We start from the raw sequence: 23,839 nt of genomic DNA, 5'->3' as shown, positions 1-23,839 counted from the left end.
ATATATATCATACTATATATACATACATTAGTACATTTCACTCTTTTTTTATGCATTCATGATGTTTTACATTTGCTGTATTGTAAAACTTATATTGAAGTTTTCTTCATTACCCATTCAAGCCGTCTCCAGCCATTATAAGTCTAGTCTTGCATTATTGTCTTGAGGGTATAATCTGAATTAATACATAATAGTAAATTAAATTCAAAACGTTTGACAAGTTAGATCGTATTTATTATTCATCATTTTTGTACGTACATTGTTTTATGTTAACGTTGACATTACAACTATAAAGTTTGGTTGTAATGTTAACCATTGTTGCTCTTTTTTAACATTATAAATATATGATTTTATGTTTGAATATATTATATGCATAACACAAAATAGTAATTATAGTTCGCTTAAATGTGTTTGATTAATAAGATTTGTTGGTAAAGAAAAATTAACTTAAGAAACATAAAAAATACATTTTATCCTTATTCATTTCCATATAGAATATTTGTATGGCTTATATAGAGTTCTATAGTGTATGTACAAAATTAGACTTGATATAATTTAACAATAAAAACATTTCTTTTCAGGGCTAGGTGTATAAAATATGAAACGCCATTTGAAATAGAAGATTATTTTGTTACAATATTATCGCTTTGTTCATGCATCTGCGGGTCGCGAAATCGAATCCCTTCACCGAACATGCTCGCCCTTTCAGCTGTGGGAGCGTTATCATGTGTCGGTCAATATCACCTTTCGTTGGTAAGAGTAGCACAAGAGTTGGCGGTGGGTACTCTTGAGTAGTGTTGACAAGCTGCTTTCCCTCACTTTAGGGAAGGTTATCACAGATAGTCCTCGAAGAACTTTGCGCGAAATTCCATAAACGAACTAACTTGTGCGTACATGGATAACACGTTACAAAGTAAGATTGAAATTAGAAGATAGAAAGTTAACCATGAAGTCCGTATAGAGATAACTGGGTTACAATTGAGTTCAAAATATGTTCATCATCACTCCGAAAGTCTACTTTGTAATCATACCATGAATCGCTTTTGTCAACATATTCTTCCTATAACCACATAAATTTATTCAACTATAATTATATTACTAACCACCTGATAATATAGCCAACTTACAACTAAATGAAAAATAAACTTATTCTATCATATAGGTGAATTTAAATGATAATAGAATAAAAAATCAAGTATACAACAAGTTCATGTGATTAGCAAGAGAATCATAAGATATATATCAAAATTATTTTTATATATCTCCTGATCATATATTAAGCTTTAAATGACGTAATCAGTCCATTATCGTGTCCTATTGTGCTCCCATATATATAACTATCACACTCTCTGGTGGTTTCATGTGGAAATATCACGACACACTCCTTTAATACTCCTAAAAAAAATGTTACGGGTCACGTTACCCAAACAGCTAGGGAGAAAATAGTGTTGCGTGCCTTTCCTCCCGGTAAATATTTAAATGTTATATAAAACGTCTTAGCTTTTAAACTTTTCCTAAATTTTTATTTTAAGTAGTATTATCGAGCGAAGAGGCATTTGTTCAATATTGGTTTAAAACAAAAAGTTATCTATGTTCACTTTTACAACATCAGTCTGCTAAAGTTTTTTTTCTTTTCAAACAAGAAATCGATAGAATGTTCCTCATCCACAAACTTGAGTTATTGTGCAAAAAAATAGAAAACAAAAATCCCCTCCGATATGGAAAAGTTAACCTGCTTATATAAATCACTTAAAACGTCATCAATAAAATATCTATTTGTTGACTATACCGATAATACTATTTGTAACTGTAACGTGTAAAGTGAATTAAAAAATAATAAAATTTCAAGATTATTTTCTAGATTTTGAGCAACTATTGCAGTCGTTATCTAACGAATAAGATTTAAAATTTATTTTATTTATTATTTGCTTTAATTGTAACTCTGCAGATAATCAATCAATTTTAAGTAAAGAAATTGAGTTATTAAAATATACTTCAGTAAAAATTTAATTACGGTAATAACGAAGTCTAATACAAAAAAGTATTAGAGTTCTGTGTTAGTAAAATCAGATTATTTCAGTAAAGTTAATATTATTTTAAGGAATACAACTAAACTTGTAAAATTGAATCATTAAAGCAAGTGACTCAGCAGTAAGTCTGAGTGCTTATGGGTTCCGATATATACTCATGGAAGAACACAGCTTATTGTGTAGGTTCCGATATATACTCATGGAAGAACACAGCTTATTGTGTAGGTTTTTGCTTGGTTTATTTTGTTTGATTGTTTGCTGATTAGCAAAAACCTACACAATAAGCTGTGTTCTTCCATGAGTATATATCGGAACCCATATTAAAACTAAAAAAAAAGATAATGAAAATATATATCTCCCGAAACTTAACAAGAAAGACATATTAATACGCACTGTATATCAGATCATGTGGTAGGTTTCTATAACTTTTTATGGTGTTATACATTTCGTACGATATCTCATCAAGCTAGCAATTACATTTCAAAACAACATCCCTTAACGTGTTGCTTTCCCTCACTTCTAACCAATGAATTCAGTTTGATCAATTTACTAAGTTTACAATTTAACTGATTATTTTAGATAATAATTTTGAAGACTTAAATATTTATTTGCACACATACACACATATGCACACACGTGTAAATGTGTTAGATCTCTGCGTGTTTCCAGATCACGAGTTCTCTGTACGGATCACAAACTTGTATGTGCTACGTTCATTATTTGATAATTAGTACTACTTTTATTAAATCTGCCATTTCCTAGTTAGTTAGTACTTTTACTTTAGCCCTAATTAAACGAGATAAATTTTTATAATTTTATTTACTCCCACTATTTGTGTATGGTTATCTATTTATAAGTACTGGTTGACTTTACATTTTCATTAAAAATAATTTTTAAAAGGAGATATTACAGAAATGACAGTTTAAAACATTTTTACATTCCGGAATTATAATTTAGAATATTATTTTCCGTTTACTTTAAAACCCCATATCTGGATTGATTCATTATGTTTCTTTGTTATTAAACACAAAGTTACGCAATGGGCTATCTGTGCTCTGTCCACCGTGGATAATGAAACTCGATTTTTAGCGTTATAAGCCCTCATATTGAGCCACCGGGTGCGGATCGATCCAAACTACGTGAAGAGAATGTAGATTAGTTGCAGCTGTAGGTCTGTAAAATATCATCCGGTAAAAACTTTAGTTGTCAGTTTGATCAATTTATTAAGTTTACAATTTACATGAACAAAGAAGCTGGATTATTTTTGATCTTTTTTTTTTGTTGTAAATGAAACTGGATTCTAATTATTAAGTGAATTTGAAAAGAAAAGACAATATTCGCGCTGTCTTCTGGTAATTCATAGATAAAGCATATTATTTCTAACTGCACTGGAACCAACAGCCCATAAGACAAATATATCTTTACAGCCCAATAAATATAATGAAGCATCACACACAAAAAAAGGAATATGTCGTTATGGGTTGTGCAAGTTGGTTTTCTGTTGTTATCACAATATGTATTGTAATCAGTATTCGACTCAATGTATTATTATCCAGAATAACATATTTTAACGAATTATTTTAACACTAAACATGTAATAATAAACTGACTGCTCGTTTTAGGTGCATATACTTTGATAAGCAAATTAAAATGAAATAATTAAAAAGTAATGACAACTTTTTAAGAGATGATATTCAAACTGGAACTTTAGTGGCTTTGGCACGTTAATTAGTCACGTAGAGATACAGCTGGAAAATTGGCTTAAAAGATTTAGCCGTTAATCCAATCGTAATAGAAACTTGTGAAGATCACCTTAATTACAGTCGAAATTATTACTTTCTATATTTATAGTTTCTAGCAAATAAATCTGGAAGATTAACAAACTTATGAGTAAATGACTGTAATAAATAAAGAATATTTAAAATATAAGGTGTTATTAAATTAATATTTAATTAATGTATTGGGTTCATATGAACAGTGGATTTCTCCAGAGATTCCAAAAGTTTAGTTAATACGTTTGGCCTTCGTCCACGCGTATCTGCATTTTCTAGCAAAGATGACGATAACTCAGATAACGATCAGTTTACGATAACTCTCACGATAATAACGCCTAGTTTACTAAGTTAACGGAAACCAAGATGTAACCAAGGTTTCGATAATTTATCTTAATGAATTATTGAGGGATTAATTAGTGTCCTTTCGTGATAAACTTCGTTTTAAGTCTCTATAAATTTGTATCGATAATGTTAAACCTAGGACTCGACGTTATCTTAGGAAATGTTTACGAATATTTTAACGTTAAAACAGTATCTTTTCAGTTTTGGCCAGATATACAAGACCGATACTATTGTTAAAAAAGGTGTTAATAAAAGTTAATATTATTCACAATAGTTTGTTAAAGATGACATTTATAAAGATACAAAAACTTAACTCCATTTCTCCAATTTTGTGTTATATGAGTAAGATACGAAATCAAGACGTGCAATAAACATCCAAGAATGTAAAAGTAAAAACAGTATATTGTCTGTAATTCTTCGTTTTGTGCATAAAATAATTATCTCTCAATGGCTGTTTGACAACTTTTACCTTAATCTAAATAATACTATACTCCTGAAGAACTCACAAGAGCAATACACATTTTTCTGTTTCCAGTTTATCACGACATGCCAGTAATAATGTAAAATAAATCTACATGTTCTACTGAGATACATAAACAATACATCAAAACTATAAGTTGTACAACAAACAAAATATTACAGCAAAACGAAAAATTATAACCAAATTATAATGTAACGAGATGTAATAAAAGATGATCATCGATAACAAACAGGAAGAATATTACAAAGATGCAGCCATATTACCCTATGTCAGAGGTCTCCGAAAACATAGAGATAATACGTAAACAACCTAAAGTCAAAGAAGATTCAGAAACCGAAGTACAATACGATCGCAGTTAACACACACCAACCACCTAAAGACACAATGGAGAAAAAAAAAACTCCACAGATACACTGTGGATTGGAAAAATATAAAGACAAAAAAGTAAGAATTCAAGAGAATATCAGACATACAAGACTCGGTAATAACTGCAATAACCCATCATGCCAAAGAAGACCATGCAATACTTTTTAATAATACTGAAATGATAGACTATGAAACAAATATGAGAAAAATAAATAAAAGAACCCTCATACATTCACCTGCCAAATAATACACACAGTCAACATAGCATAGAAGTCAGCCTAGAAACCCCAGAAACATTCAGATAGCTAGTTGATTCACGTTCTAATGAGGAAGACCCCATTCTACTGGCTAACTCACCAGACATCCATCAAGAAGATCCAAAATAGAATTCCAGCATTACCAACCTTTCTCATGACTTTCCTTAAAAGGACAGCAAATTAGCAGCTAAAACGTAGAATAACAATTAAATAGTAATTAGTATCTATAAAATAAATTTAGTCACTAATTAATAATTAGGCTTAGATCTCTTATAAGCTGCTAGCCATGAAAATTAAAATAAATATATCATGACTGAATATTTACTTATAAAGCAGAAACATAATGTTTGTATAACTAAATTTATAATTAATATATAAATACAAGTGACAAAACATGTGTTTATCAAGATGTGGATTCTGCATATTGATCAATTAAGAAAGTACAACAGCTAAAATGCGGGCTAGCAACACTTTAATTAAGTGATGGAAATATCGTTCATTACATGTTTATTACATAAGTCCTAAAAGTTATAACTTCTCTCTATCACTGCTATTATGCTGTTACCAAAAATGTCCTTTGAAAATTCTTCTTTTTGTCTGCTGTTTTCTTTGAATGAAGAGGTCCACTCTTCTCACACTATCTTAGTGCTAACGGCTCAGTTATTGATCTATTCCAGTCTGCCGATCCGCTAACATAATATATCTTTCTCAATCCAGAAAAGAGTCACGTGACGCGTAAGTTGTGATTTTCGAGTGAGAATATATATTTCTGCAGTAAACATATGTTTTATAACACTTTCAAGGACACGCAAACACGCTGATTTTACAATAAGATCGAGTATACCTATTTTTAAACATGATGAGAAGGGTCAATGTGGCATTTACTAAATATGAATAAATTTATATGTACTTCTGCTTTTCCACTATTGACATTTTTGACTTAATACTTGAACTTAATGGAAAGTTTCCCAATTAAAGTCTTTATAAGCCATTTGTTTACACGATTCTTGTATATGTAGAAGGTAATACTATTAGTAAATTAAATGTACATATAAAATAAGGAATGAAGCCTTAACCAGCTGAGTGTTGCTAAAATTTCATTTTGAGAAAGTTTAGCCATTTGGAACTTTGTCATCATACACTTTTCCCACATGGGTAATAAAATATCTTAAATACATAGTTACCGTGCTCATACCTGACGAACATAAAAGCTTTTGAAAGGGTAAACATGATCTTGTTTTAGCATTAGAAGAAAAAAGCATGACGATAAGAAACAATATTGAGAAAAAGCTAGATGCGCATGCTCAGTGTCTGACGGTGTAAAAAAAAAAGTACTGAAATGCATAGGTATCTTTGTAATGTTAACATTGACACAAAGGGAGATACTCATGCTCACTGCCTAAGTGTAAAAAGGTATTGAGAAGTTTCAGTTCAAAGAAACAGCTATTAGCACCTTGTTTGTAATAATTATAAAATGTTTTATTCATGTGTATTTTAATATTAAATCTGGATATCAACTTCGATAATCACGCAACCTACGCGTTCTGGTATGTTAGAAAATGGAATTGGAATTTTCTGAGCGGCACTTCCTGCACAAATATGCTAAAGGCTAGATCATAGACCCATGGGCTCAAGTACAGCCCCTTTTTAATTTTGAATCTTTGACCAGAGTGTGGGCAACCACTTAGCAGAATCGGCTACCAAAAAAGGGTTAGTCTGGCTCTTTAAAATCGAATAACAGGTTTGACCAATACTTTTATCGATGAGAGTGCGAAGCATGGACAGTGATATCATTGCTCGAATTTGGAATTTTCCGACCCGCAGACCTTCATGAAAGTAAAATAATAGAAAGTTTCGACCATTCTAAAATCGAGAATAACGCCATAGATTGTCGGCTACACCTTCTCTTATTGCATAGTCTGAGGGTACATAAGAACAAATAAGTCACTAAGTGACATAAACTTTAAAATATTAAAACATTTTAAAATCATTCAACAAATGGATTTTTAGAAATGTTTCTTATCTACAGTGCCTTGCAAAAGTACTCATCACCTACCAATAATGACCCATTTTGAGAAAATATAAATCATTTAAAATTTTTTTAACGAACTTGTTTTTATTCAAAACTCTAATGATCAAACTTAACAATGTTATGTGGGAAGGAGGTTGAATGTCAGCAAAACCTGCAAAGAAAATAAATAAATTGAGATGTGCTAATTGCATAAGTATTCAGCCCCCTAATTCAGTATTAGGTGGAAGCACCTTTGGCAGCAATTACTTTTGTGAGTCTTTTTGGATAGGTCTCTACCAGCTTTGCACAATGGGATGGTGTAATTTTTGCCTGTTCTTCCTGGCAAAATTGCTCCAGCTCTGATAAGTTCACTAGGGATCGTTGATGGACTGCAATCTTCAAGTCTCACATTAATCGTCTATCCGATTTAAATCAGGACTTTCACTGAGCCACTCCAAGATATTCACTCTCTTCTTTTAAAACCACTCCAGTGTTGTTTCGACCTTGTGCTTCGGGTCATTGTCCTGTTTAAATGTGAATTTGCGACCCAGTTTTAGATTCTTGGCTGACTCAAAAATGTTTTCTTCTAGAATTCGCCTGTACTCTGCTCCATCCATCTTCCTCTTAATCATGACAAGCTTCCTGTTCTCTGCTGAGGAGAAGGATCCCCATAACATGTTGCCATCACCATGCTTGACAGTTGGGATGGTGTTGACTGGGTGATGTGCTGTGTTGGGCTTGCGCCAGATGTAATGCGTTGAATTTAGACCAAAAACTTAATATTGTCTTGTCTGACCACAAAACCTTCGCCACATTTTTGCAGTGTTATTTACATGCTTTGTCGCAAACTCCATACGAGATTTAAGATGATTCTTTTTTCAGTAATGGCTTCTTTCTTGTAACTTGCCCATACAGGCCAACTCTGTGAAGGAACCGGGATTATGTCGATGAATAAACACTGACTCCCATCTCAGACATGGAACTCTGCAATTCTTTCAAAGTTACTGTTCGCTTTTCAGTGGCATTCCTGACCAGTTTCTTGCTTGCCTGGCTGTATGTTTTAGAAGGACGACCTGATCTGGGCAGTGACTGGGTGGTATAAAGCACATTTTACTTCTTAATGATGGACTTCACCATACTCAAAGGGACGACCAACGACTTTGAAGTTTTTTGTAACCTTCTCTTGAGCCATGCTTTTCTATCACTTCATCCTTGACTTGTTTGGAAAGCTCCTTGGTGTTCATGATTGATTTGTCGTATCACTATGTCAGTTGTGGCTTGAAAAAATGCATTCACTCTGAAGTCAAATTAAACCACTTTGATTACACACAGACTAATTATGTGACCTTTCAAACTAATCGTTTGCACCTCAACTGATTTAGGATTACCATAGCAACGGGATTGAATACTTATGCAATTGATAATATTTTAATTTTCTTTGAAAATCTAATTTACTTACATAATATCAGTGTTTTTTAGCTTTTTTTCAGTTTGGAGTATAATGTGCAGATTCTAAATATAAAGTCCAATTTGAAAGTTTCATGATTGCAAGTTCAGACGGCAACAAAATGTGGAAATTTACAGGGGTGAAAACTTTTGCAAGGTACTGTACCTACAGTTTTAGAATAACTTCTGAAATATTTCAAAGTCAATTGAATAAAACACTTGAAATAAGGAAGTATTCACATAAGAAATCAAAGACAGCTATTTTCAAACAAAAATGTAAACACATTTTACTTTTTAACAGAAATTAGCAAAGTGAAAAACTCCTTCTAGTGAGTAGATTACTGATAAACAGATTGACGTCTCTTTGACCATATTCAACAATGCTTAGCTGGTTAAAACTTTTTTCCTCATTTTCTAGCTACATTCTATTTACTAACTGTTTACTCTCTTATATAAAAACAATTTAATTTTTGGCTTACTATTTACGTTTGGGTGTTTTGGCCTGGGCTTATAAATGAACCTAAAATGAAAAGTCATTCTTAAAGAATGACCTTACCCGGAATGGTATGAGTAGACAAAGCTTATTCCTCTTAGTTGTAACCAATTATCTGAAGTTTTAAAACATTTTACTTCAGTTTCTTATTTTAACTATATAAGCAATTGCTTGCGTTTAATACTGTGTTTATGTTTGTTTTTTGTTTTACTTTCATAGACAGAAGTGCAATTATTGATTAATTGTTTTGTTTTACTGCTTAATTTGATCCTTTCACGATTAGACATTTTTGCAGCAAAATAAGAACAACTTTAGATGGGTTAGGCTAAATTAACTCTTTTTCTTCACACACCAAATGACTACACTATCGAGTATCAAATACTTAGAAACTTGGATGATCTAATTATCAAGAATTCAGAAACACTGACATCAGCAACTTTCTAATAAAAGAAGCAGCGTTATGTAAAGTTGTTTTTACCTGACGTACAGTTGCACTCTTTGTACCACCATTCAGCAAATATCACCTTGAATTATAATATCACCATTTCTTCTATACTTTTGCAAAGCATGCAAATAGTTACTAATCACTGAAGCACCAGTCCGTATCTTACACATTCTCCACCGTCCTAAAGTTAAGTATAAGAATAAGAATAACCACACCGGCCTCTAAAAATCCTGTTAGGATTGGATCGCGTATTTTATGCTGCTCCAAAGGCTTTGCAGATTGAGAATGTTCTCCTTTATAAAATTCAAATATTGGTATTTTTTATATAATCTGAATGCTTAATTTGATGGCTGAAGAAAAACTCACACTAGTAATTTAAATTGCTTCCACTTATTGTGATTCAAAATTCACTATGAAGAAAGGAGCGACGTGGTTTGGAAGAGAATTAACTATGGACAAAGTCCAGCTGGCAACAGGAGAAGTGCTGCAGCTGGAAATACAGTGAAAATTTGTAAACCTTACATAAGACTCACCAATGAATGTATAAGTACAATATGATCGAATGCCACCTCAAATCCTAACGTTACCAGACTAACAGAGCTTAATTCAATGGGTTTGTTTGTTTGTTTTTAATTATGCACAAAGCTACAAAAGGGCTATCTGTGCTTTGCCCACCACGGGTATCGAAACCTGGTTTTTAGCATTGTAAGTCCGCAGACATTCCGCTGTGTCACTGGGGGCAATTCAATAGGAGTTGACAATCGAGTCGACAGCCAGCAAATTTATCTACAACTATACTGAACTCTCAATGTTGTTAGATAGACTTACTCAGTGTTCGTATTTGAGAAAAACATAAGTAAACATATCATATATGTTCTGCACTAAAGTACATTAAGCATGATCATAATATATATCATATATTCCTGTAAGTATTTGCTCTAATTATCTATAATAATTAAAAACCAGTTTATTAAAAAACTAATTGAAACTTTGAGCGCAGCATAATACAGGTGGCCTCTATAGATAATTAGAACAAAACAAACTTTAGTATATTACTAGTCTCAGAGTCGTTTTTACCGAAACATTTTTGTTTGGACACATTCCATAAATATGTTCTGCACTAAAGGGTAAAAACCAACCTAGAGACTTTACTAGTTCGAAATCAGCTGCATGATTGTAATTGTAGAAACTCAAACCAATATCGAATATCCACTGTGACCTAAATTTCTGTCCAGATCCAGATGTAAACTGTGATGCAAAATGACTACTGAAAATTATTTCCATCGTACCGATATTAACGTGTAGCTAGATTACATAAGATACTGAAAGCCCAGCGAAACATTTATTGCATTTGTTATTTTCGTCCTTAGCAATCAGTTTGTTATAATTGGAGCAAATATTTTTTATCATGGTTAAAATGTTGATAAAGTAGGTGAGAAGCTTGATTTATGAACCGCAACCAAATGTTAATTTTACGTTGTGGAGGATAAATGAATACATTAGTTGTGATATCAACCATACACGTGCTCTTTTCTATATAACAACAACACGTGTTTATAAAAATACGAAAAAGAATAGAGGAGGAAGTTCTCTTCCTTATATATATATTAATGTATTTTTACATTTTTGAATTGTATTTGCTGCTGTAGAGTATAAAGTCCATAGAGTATTCTGCATCTACGTTATTTATATCGCAATTCTTAAGCAAATGTTTATTTTCACCAATGAATTAGCTCTTGACTGTAGTATAGTTGAAAACTCTTGCATGAGTATAATATTTGTATGATAAGAATCGGGAATGAAAAACCGAAACAATTTAAATGTATGTTAAGATATAATCAAATGTCGATGTGCGCATGTATGTATATATAAACAAGAAATGGTCCGAACTACTTGTGTTAAAATTTGACTAAACAATTATTCCAGGAATGAATAACTGTTTAGACTCCCGTATTCTGTTATTTCAATCAGAAGTTCTACTTAAAAGAAAGAAAGCGATCTGTTGAGACTAACCTTACAGTCTATATGTTACTTCGAGGGAGAGGAAATTAGTTCAGGTTATAACTTAAAACAAAGAAGCGATCTGTTGAGACTAACCTTACAGTCTATATGTTACTTCGAGGGAGAGGAAATTAGTTCAGGTTATAACTATACTACTGAGTAAGCAATGAACAAAGAGAGGTTAATCCATGAGGAATGTTTTTAATCAAGTTTTTCCTAATGAGTCATTGCTATTAGAGAGAATTATTTGATTATGATTTCAGTGGCTATTATCGTTTGAAGTTACGCACAAAGCTACACAATTGGCTCTGTACTCTGCCCACCACGGGTATCGAATACCGGTTTCTAGCGTTTTAATCCACGGTCATACCGCTGTGCTACTGGGGGGCGATTTCAGTGGTCGAGTTTTAAAAACAATACAATATACTAATCATACAGTATGAAATCTAAAAAGTTATTGACTAAAGTTGTTTCAGGTTTAGAAGGTACTCTTCACATTTTCCATTATAGAGTAAGTATACCTGAACTTCATTCAAACTTTTACCTTAATTCAAACTTTCTATGATAGCCTAAGTATACCTTACTGTAAAACTGAATTAAATTGTAATCTATATTTAGGAGTTAAATAAATGCCGATATATCTCCAGTTTATGATATTTACCAACAAGACTGATATACACAGTTTCCTTTTTTTTAGTACAAATATGTTTTAATATACGAACAGTAATACAATTTACAATAACAGTTATTACAAATAGTTATTACAAACAATGATTTATATACAAAAGTTTTACAAACTTGTAAACAATATAAAGTCTTCTTTCTAGTCTGGAACTTCCTTAATATCTTATCGAGGGTTTACGATGAACGAGTTAATTTCGAGTTAACGAAGGTACAATTCACTTAATAGGGAGCTAGCTAGCTCTGTTATCTTCACTGATCACACGCCGATTTTTTTCCACCGATGAAGTTAGGTAATGTTTTCGTAAAAGTACTAATGTCCGATGTGAATCCACCTAAGTTAAATGGTTTATAATGTTCAAAACTTATAAATGTTCCTGGTCAAATATCTAAAGTGTCCCGATTAATAAGTGTTAATTACAATTATAGCTTCCGATTTTTATAGTATATCATCTATAGCAAACCAATAATAGATCCTGTCGCATTGGTTATATATATATATAGGCTTGTGGAGAGTTTTTCGAAAATTCAGATTATGTAACAATATAAAGTTACACTAGCGTTTACGTACACACATTATACTGTTAAATATGTATTGCGAAACTCCCGCCTATTCTCTAAAGTTGTAGAAGATTCTCGAGTGTAAGAATCAACACATTATGTACATTTATAAATATAAATTTAATTTAAACAAACATCGATATTAAAATAAATGTATAATAATAAATCCGTCACACCCTGTACCCAAAGCTACTACCCGTGGCTCAGAGGTTTGAGGGTTTATAAAGATAAAACAAAAAATCCGATTTCGAAACTCGTGATGGGTACAGCACAAATAGTTCACTGTGTAGCTTTGTACTGAACACCAAACAAACAAGCAAAATTCACAGTTTCCATGACAGCGTAAGTATACCTGAACTTTAAACTTTCTATGATAGCACAATTTTTTATTTATTGTTAAACCCAAAACCATACAAGGTGTTATTTGTGCTTTGTACACAGTAGGTGTGGAAACCCGTTTTTAGTGTTGTAAGTTAATACTTACCCCCTGTGTCATTGGGAGGTGATAATTACACCTAAATATATAACTCTCTATGATAGCGTATATGTATACCTCAACTTATGTTTCATACTTCTCAGTCTCATGGCGCAAAACAATTAGTGAAATGTGAGAGTGTTATAGGACCGTGATTCTTTACAATAGGTGCCTGTGACTTGTTGGCAATAAATTTTAACAATAAACGGGCAACACACAATCCATTTGTTTTAAAATAATATAATCAATACAAATCAAACGTATGTACAAAAAATATTTACACTATAGCTTATCACAGTTGTATCCATAGCTTTAAATAATTGTCTCTTTTTCATCAAAGTTCATACAGGCTGGTTCAGTTACTTTAGAATCCAACCGACAAGACGAATTCTTATTCTCTTCTCTTATCACAATACATTCAGTAATAAATTCACTTATGTTACCCTGTGGATTACCACAGTTTTATCCATAGCTTTGAATAATTGTCTCTTTTCATCAAAGTTCATACAGGCTGGTTCAGTTACTTTAGAATCCAACCGACAAGACGAATTCTTATTCTCTTCTCTTATCACAATACAATCAGTGATAAATTCACTTATGTTACCCTGTGGATTACCACCACAGTTGTATCCAGAGTTTTAGATAATTCTCAGCACATTGCATCAAGTTCACACAGGTTGGTTCAGTTATTTTAGGACCCAACTGACAAGACGAATTATTATTCTCTACTTTGTTATTACAATACAATCTACGATTATAGCTCCTTAAAAAGTCGCCACTATATATTCTTTATGGCTAAACTTACAAACACATTCTAGATCTAGATCCCTCTATTTCTAATCTCTCTCCATTTCTTCTTTCTCAGCTTGTGTACGTAATCACCCTATTTCCCTTTCTTCTATCATTCTTTCTTCCCCTTTCCTCTGCCTACACTTTTCTCTCTCTCTAGGCTTTGTTATTGTTTAAAAAAACTCTCTCTCTATCCATTTATCAAAACCAGTCGGCATGGTTATATAGCGTGATTGTAATCTCTACACTATTTTCGCCACCACTACAGCTGTGCATGTATAGGCCTACTTATTTCCGCTGTCGTTCACGTCTTCATCTACCTTATTTACCACTGTATGATCCTGGCTGGTTTATATCAGGTTTTTATGCAGGGGCCGAGATTCTTTACAAATGGTGTCTGTGACTTGTTGGTGATCAATTTCAGTAATAAACGGACAGCACACAATCCATTTGTTTGAAATTAATATATTCAAAACAAGTCAAACATGTGTACAAAACTTTGTTACACTATTGGTTATCACTGTTGTATTCAGAGCTTTAAATAATTGTTCTTTTTTCGTCAAAGTCCACACAGGCGGGAGTATTTTAGAAGCAATAGTTTATTGCAGGTTAAATTACATAACTGTTTACAAATAATCTGTTGCACAGTTCAGTTGTTATGAATTGACGTCATGTTACTCGAACCTTCTGAATTTTTCTCGTTACTTTAAGTGAGTATTGTTACATCATAATATTTCGCAGTATGTAGAAAGTTCTAGTCCTCAGTAGGGTAATATATATATATATAAATTAAGTTAGTCTGCGTAATTGTGAATTTCGCCATAAAGAACATATAGCGGTGATTTTAAAGTGAGTGTCACAGCCGTGTATTGTAACAACAGAGTAGAGGAGAATAATGTATCTTGTTAAAGAGTGTTCTAAAGTAACTGAGAAATTTAACACTGGCACTCTACAACCATCCAAATCACAACGCTTGCATCAAATCTAAATGAAACACTATGCTTGGATGTAAGAAAACAATTCGAATTTGTGTTAACTTTTTTAATTGCTATAAACCAATTTGATAACTTAAGAATGGTATCATCATTTATTCATGTATTATATTTTCACGCGGGTTAAGTGATGTTTGTGTGAAATACTTTACAAATTAAAAAACTAAAGAAATCGAAGCTAGTCGTCACAAGATGACAACGACATTGTGCCACCGTGTGCAATAATCATTGCATCAAGAAATTTAACTAAGCAAAAAACAGATAAAGTTATCCTGAATGGAAAAGCGAATATGCAATATGGACTCCTCGGACAAAGGCTTTTCTAACAATATGAGGTTTGTAGCGTTTGATCGAAAAATTTGCGAGTAAAGTTCCGGTCAGACAAACGCAAACTGACTATTTATATCAATAGAACAGTACACAAGTTAGACAGATAAGGCATCACGTTTTCTTATGGCTTGTCGTACTAAACAAAAATAGTAAAAAATAATAATATCATAACGTATTACTAAACAATCCTGGAAATGTTGCTGTAAAAAACCTGAATTGAAAATAAACTATTAACCAGATATATTATTAGATTGATATGATAACCTATGAACTAAGAATTTCTTGACTTATGGACCACTTTGTACGCAATAACTGTTCTTTGCAAATGTTTCATCATCACTATGCTTCGATGTAAGAAAACAGTTCGAATTTTAATTGCTATAAACCAATGGGTTTGTATTTTTATTCATTACAGCAGAAAACTAATAACGACATTCACGGATATAGTTTATAATTTTATACTTGGACAGAGAGAACTTACATATTTCTATTTTACTATTTTAGCGCATACTCTAAAGGTGTGCAGAGAACTTGCGAGCTGCTTTTCTGTTATTCTCTTCCCACAATATACCGCGAACAGTCAAAATAAAGTTATCAACGTTTTTTCGGTTTTTTTTTGCATTTACCATTTTTCACACCCTGTAAGAATACAGTATTGTTAGAATATCAAGCTTTATGAAATAAAAAGTGACATAAATATTTTTAGTCACTTATTCTCAGGTGGCATATTTTGATTACCAGTGAGTTGTCAGCTACATGTTCTGATACTGTACACTTTCTTCTTTCTCTGAGAGTATGTGTCAGCAGAAGAAGAGTACCCATTTCTCCAGGAACGGTTTTTTTAAAGGACGAAAACTTAGCCCGAAGCTATCCTAAAATATCGTGTGTTTTTGTTATTTTTTATATTCTTCCACTTCCAGAAGAGAATAAACTATTTAACCATTAAATTTACTATGTGGGGTATAATTGCATGCGATAAATCTTCGACAAGATTGTGTGATTACTTACAAAGCTACGTAGAAAGTCCTAAAAAATGCTATTGGTGATATGACTATGAGACAGTTTTAGAAAAATAAGAATGATTTATACGAGATATTACATTATTTTTTTTTTTGTATAGTGCTTAACGCACCATCATATTTCCTAGTATTTTGTATGCTTGAATAATGCAATAGATCTCTCTTATTAAATTCCTACATCATGGATGGTGAAATTATCTTCTTTGACCTATCAAAAGTGTAACGCTATATACATTCATACAGAAAAAAAACACTTTATTTATTAAAACACATGTAAAGCAATAGAATCCAATATAACTATGCCTCTACGAATGGTTTAAAGTTGAGTACGTTATATTACATTGGACTACATTAACAAAAGCAACTAAATATGTGGAATAATTCTGTAACCAGTAGTTACTCCCTGTTAATGTAACAGATATTTGAAATTCATAACATCAGAAAGCACTTTTTATGACTATGAATAGACCTGTTTATTAGTTAAAAGGATTTGTCAGTGTTTTCATGCTATTAGTTCCTCACAGGAACCTTCCCTAAAGAGTGTTCAGAGTTGATTTATTGCCTAAACTGATATAGCCAATACTTTGAAGTTGAAAGAAAATTTGTATTATATGTGATATTCTTCTGATCCATGATTTCTAACATTTTAGTCTCTAAAAGGTTAACAAATACAATGGAATTGTCGTTATATTATTTAATGATACTTCATGTCTCTACAACAGTAAAACTCTGCATTTTTCAGTTTAGTTAACATTGTAATTATTTATCGAAACATAAATATATTTTGAATAAGTAACAAATTGGATGTATGTCTATTTCGATGATTTTACTTTATTAATTCTTGTCTGGAAATGTATTAAACGTCCTAGGAAGCAGAAGTCTGTTTTCTTGGGAATCCACTATGATAAGTGCGTAACTGAGAGACCCTGGTTAATATATTACAATATATTAATTAAGTATATCAAAAATACTTTAAGGAGATAGTTCAATTCAATACAGGTGAGTTGTTTTGGATGAATTCTTAAAACCTCATAACTTTTGGAATTTCTCAGCTTTATTTTTATACACAATTAAATTTGTATACATTATTTATAGAACCTTATATTTCATGATTATCGGCTTGGGCCTCTACAAAGACTCAGTAGTAATGATTGTTGGGGCTGTTAAAGGTCATACTTGCAACTGTTAAATAGTGATTGAGTCTTCGAGTAAGGAACGTCTTCGGTTGAACTTACCTTCGTTCGGGTGGGGCTTTCACATCTGTAGTATGCTTCTGTGAACTGGATAATATGGGAATAGGATATAGATCACCACATATACAGTACTGACTTTGTATAAGAAAAAGATACAAATATACATGAAACCTAGTACCACAAAGCATTATCACATGCATGTTAAGCCTTTTATTTTCCAAACACTATAACGTAAATTCGGCCCTAACTATTTGCAAATTCAATAAACAAAATGCTTTAAATAAATGACCCGAAGGTATTTATTGAAGCGTCCTAAAATTTTCAACTGTCTTTAAGAAAATAAATTACAACTGAATTCATGTACTTCAAAGTTTTTTTTACCTATATTTACTTAAATTAAATTCACAGAATTTTTAATACGCACAAGCTGATTTTTTAAATTATATAATCTTACATTTGATCATTCACACACGAATCGCTCAAAATTGCACGTCTATATATTTCATTTTAGAGAAAACTGAAAGGCAGACCATAATATCAGAATCAACAAAACTGTTACCGTGCAAATACACAGTCAAAAGATTTCGGAAAAGCAAAAGTATATTGAAAGTAGTTTCAAAAACAAAAACATGAGAAACATCTACAAAGATAAATAAAATCACGACCTATATCTCCAGAATGTAACTTTATTAGCTCAATATTTCATTATTACAGCTTCGTCAGGATCTATCGACATCCTACAAGTTCACTAATCCATGAGAAACTTGATCCACAAAAGTTGCCAGAAAACAAAGTTAAACAACGGATAAAATATTTCCTGATATTCAAACTAATATGTTATATACGATTGTATACAACAGAAATATGAAATGCGTGCCCCTTAAAATATGTTATTTTTCGAAACTTCATAAATGTTTCACGTTTCTTACCCCTATAAAAATGATTAATGTGGAGTTAGTAAAACTTCCAACAAAGGGCTAGGCTTTGGAGAGTTTCACATGCTTCTTTCAAGAGTCTTAGTAATAAAATAAAACCGACTTATAGTGACACCATCATGCATGCTTCTTCAAGACATCCAATATCTTACAAACTTACCGTGTTTCATAGTCTATTATACAGGCTTATCACTGTACCCTTGTGATCTGAAGATTATGAAACTGAATTAAAAACTATAAAACAAATTGCTGTCATCAATGGTTATACAACAAAGTTAATTGTTCTTGAAAAAATTAAACGCCAAAAATTTAAAATCAATATACCCACAAAAACAAATCATTTAAGATACGCTACATTGGAAAACCTTCTCATATAACACACTGAACAAAGAAATCTACAGACTGGCCTTCTACCGTACAAACAATCTTGGCAAAATGTTGTGCAACAATAAAGACAAAATCGAAAAGTACGGCAACAGTGGGCACTGGTGTGCACCAATTAACGTGTCAAGACAGCAATAGTACATACATAGGTCAAACAGAAGGACGTTCTATAGAATCTAGAATTAAAGAACAGTCTAGAAGCTGGAAATTAAGGATACAACCTTTGCATCCCACCTTATTGAAACGAAACGCCAATTTGATCCGGAAAACAATTGCGAAATTTTACATATTTATGAAGAGATAAAAAACAAGGATACTTCCGGTTCTTTGGTTAAGCTATATATAAACCTGTTTACAAACCATTCAGTCTGTGCCTGATTACGCTTTTACAGGCGAAACCAAGGTCGTTAATAAATGAAGTTTTTGCGAAACGTACAATTATCTTTGTGTTTTTCCTCAATTCTTTAATAAAAGAGTGGCTTTCACAGCTCTTGTTGCTTCATTAGAAAATTGGAAGACATCTTAACAATTAAAAATATCAAACATATATACCAAATTTTACCTGTCCTTAGAGAAACTTTCAAAATTCTTTCTGATAAACACAATTCGAATTATGAGACGTTCAAACCGCTCTGACAAGCACGAAATGTCAGTAATACATGTTTTTGTAAGTAGCGTCATGTTTTTCATGGTAAAAACTGGTAAAAAAAAAAGAGATCACAATAATACGCACGAGAAAAAAACATTACTCTGTGTTCCACCAATATCTGTTAAGAAATTTTACACTGCCTAATTTAATTCAACGCTCTCGTCTTTCCATTGTGTTTCTCTCATCTGTTTCTCTGCCCCTCTCCAGTGACTCAGCGGTCCGTCTGTGGGCTTATAATACTAAAAATATGGTTTTGGTACCCGTGATGGGAAGAGCACAGATTGTGTAGCTTTGTGTTTAAACAAAGAAACAAAATCATTTTCTCTCGTTTCAAATTGATGGCTTTTTTTCTCTTCAATATATTTTGTTCTTCTCAAATTCAAACCATAACAATGTTCCTTCAAGGTGTGTTCAGTGATCATTCAAGTCTTCTTTCAGAGAACATTTTAATCTTATCAGCTAAAGGGGCTATTTTAACGTTAACCAAACTACCTATATCTTATTTAGCTATGTTGTTTTCTTTACTAAGTTTAGGACAACGTTAATCAGTTCTGATCGATCTGGTGTTAGACTGATGTAATTGGTATTAATAGATCTCGGAATACCAGTATATCGAGTCTAGCTTGTGATGTAGGTGCCTAAGGTCGAAGCCTCTACTTTTTATATGTGAGTGTGTGTTTGATAGCAGTTGTTACATACAATTATTGTTATTTCATCCTCAACAATGTCCATTCCCCTATGAAAACGGTATCGTTTTTATTTTATAACAAGTGGTAAGATGTAAAACGCCGTAGCTGACGGAGTATGATATTTATTAGTAAAAGGTATTCCATCAAAATAAGGCAGAAATAATGATGTGGTTTAAATATCATTAACTTACTGTGACATAATATCATTTTAATCACTGTTCTTACGAATTCTGTAAACTTTGAATTAGCCTTTTAAAACAATCGCTTTTTTTTTTGTAGTTTTTGCAAAATTCGCCGATTTTCTGAGTTAGTTCTTGAAGTATCTTGTTGTTAGCTATATAATTATTTTTTCATTTAGATGTGTGCTAGAAAACTAGGGTCAATTAAAGGGGGTGAGGGGCAGAAGAGCCATTTGACCCGGGCCTCATGCTCAAAGGGGGCCTCAAACTTAGACACTTGTTGTTTTTTGCATTTGTTAAGTTTCGCGACTTCTTTTTAAGTGCCTTCCAATCAGATCAAAATATGACACACACTCTCATCTTAGAGCTGCTAGTTATATATACAAATTATGTTTCACTTTTCTTTTGGCTAATGATTGTCTTATTCGATTTTCATGTGTTATCTTTGTTTATATTATAGCTAGGAGCCTCAACAGATAGTAGACGCCCGGGCCACTCTGCACCTCTAAGAAGGACTGTAAGAGACGCATGACGTTAAGATCAAGTTATTTTATAAACGTAGTTCTATAATATCTAGAACATTCGTAAGTATTAATCATCGAGAGATTTTGCGAAATATATAGAAACAAAGATACATCATAAGTACGACAATCAATGAAGTATTGAATTCTCTTAGTAGAGAGCCAGTCATTCAGCGAAATATTCAATTACCCGATTTATTATACGTGAAATTATACAAGTAAGTTTATTTGTACGTTAGTCGTACTACCATTAGCGATTAAATCTCTCTTGAAAGTGACGCTTTTTGTAAAGTTAGAACTAAAACTTTACAAAAGTGATAATAGCCTGTAGCAAACGTTAAAGAAGAAATAATTTGCTATAGTTACGTGGACTGGACCTCGAATTATTTTCACCAAATAATTTAAAGAACCTGCCAACGATAGAACACGTCACAGCACTATTTTCAGAAGTGGGGTTAAATTGGTGACCATAAAATATAACTTGGCTCAATTTTGATATGGCAACAGATAAAGAAGCAAGTTCGAAGCTTGGGTAGAAACAATGAAACAGTTAAAAAAGTACAAAAAGAAAAACAGAAAATTAAAAGAAGGCAAAGAATAATGATACAAAAATTAAAGAAGAATAAGACATAATATTTAAAAAAGAATTAAGAAAACAAATAGGTATTATTGAGCCTCTGAAGGACTTGGTGAATGGACAGTTTAGTGTGCTGTTATATCTTACGCCTAGATTCGTTTTCACCCCTAGAGAGAAAATTAAACACATGTTAAGAAAATTATTAACGAATCCAACCCACCAGAAAACATTAACAAAATAAATTGTAACAATTGCCCAGCCTTTTTTACAGAGGCGAAATTGGACGTAACATTAAGATCAGGTAAAAAGAACACCAAAAACCCCTTCCCAAGTCCATAAGCAAATGAACAAAAACAACCACAGTTTTTCTAAACAGAATGTCAAAGTATTAAAACATTAGCCTGATATTAACAAAAGAAAAATCAGAGAAGCTTTATTAATAAAATTAAACAATACCATAATTAACAAATACTCAGGAATATCTCTATATGTCTTTGAACGTTATTTCCTCAGACATTCCTAATCTTATGTAAATATTTCTCATAAAATATTCCACATTTTTTATTTATTTATTCGCTTTTTGTTTCCTTTTTCTGTTTAGTCAAAAATAAATAATCTGTCAATTCCTGCCAATTGATATGAATTGATATAAAATTTAAATACACTGCTAAATTATTGAATGCTTATATAATTACTAAAACCTTCTTTACTATTAAAACTTCTGTACTTGAGAATGATCGAACTAGTTATCAAACGTACCTGTTCTAAAAACAAACCCTCCTTACTGTAACTTGTAATAAAATAATACTTAATCAATAAGTAAACTCAAAACAAGATTGTTTGACATTTAGTAAGTAGTGCGATGGCACCGGAAATTTATCGCTTTTGGGAAACGTTTGTAGCAGCCGTTTCCAACGCAAAATATTCATACACTCTGATCATAAAGATGTGATTAGATCGACGATTTAGAATTTCTAAGACAGATATATTTATTGTACTTAATGACATTGGAAAATAAAGTATCATGGATCAACCTGGGGCACCAGGACCATCTAGAATAATGCCTACAACAAGTTGTACTCCAAATGAGCTAAGAAAAATTTGGCATCTTGTAAAATGAGAATCCACGAACACAAAGGTTAGAGGTAAAAATAGCCCCTGTGCCCTAGGTAATAGAACACAACATAATCAAGAAACATATCCGTGTAGGAACAAGGTTAAAAGGGTGTCAGTTCACCAGGATAAGTTGGGCCTATATCATACTTCCCGTTCAACTGTAACACACCTCAAGCAATTGGAGAATGAATTGGTGTTCATGGTATTCCATATGAAGTCATACTGGTCAAATCACTGGACACAGCACCTATTGGTTTCTGTGCGATCCGACAATTGAAATGAGCGCTGAGAAATTGTCCTCGTACACTAGCTGGAAATAGAAAGCAAGCAAGTTTTGGAAACGATAGATTTTAGTGGTAGAAACTACGATACAGTTATATGGTCAAGATGTACGGTCGTCAGATAGAGTACTAGCGAACGTGGCGACATAGAATGTAATGTCGTAGTGAGAATCCACAATCGTTTTAATATTATATATATACCCAATCTCTTTAGTTTTATATACAATATAACCAATGACTTGGTGTTTCCCAATTTTCCTTCTTGATTTTGGTTTAATTAGATGTAAATAATTCTGCTTGTATGGTACTTTTTGTATCCATGTTGAATTTTTCTGTCATTTATTCGCGAGATAGCAGTATATATTATTAATTTGCCTGTCATACAAGCCTATTGAATATATATATCTTTAAAAAAGCTAATTGCTTTATGCACATGGTTTTCAAACAAGACCCAAAACTCGAGTTCTTTCGAATAGTTCACTATTATTCTTCAAGAGAATAAAGGGTGCTTTGTGTATAGACATACATTTAATAAAATGTGACAGAAATAAGTCAGAATTGTGTTTAAAGCAATTATGTAAGCAAAAAATGATTAAAATTAAATCTTGAAATATCGAAGTTAAACCTTACTTGTGATATCGGGTTAAAAGTATGTTATCGTTGGTTGCTTAACGATAAGCTAAACAATTGGCTATTCTTTTTTATAAATATTTGTTTAGCACTAGCCTCTTACCTAGATGCTGATGATAAAGTTACTAAAAGTAGCATTTTTCTTTAAAAACTGAATTGCTAGCTAGTTCAGTTGACGAACATAATTTACG

Source organism: Limulus polyphemus, unplaced genomic scaffold (assembly GCF_000517525.1).
Source record: "Limulus polyphemus unplaced genomic scaffold, Limulus_polyphemus-2.1.2 Scaffold16, whole genome shotgun sequence".
Lineage (NCBI taxonomy): Eukaryota > Metazoa > Arthropoda > Merostomata > Xiphosura > Limulidae > Limulus > Limulus polyphemus.
Note: the sequence above shows the minus strand (reverse complement) of the source record.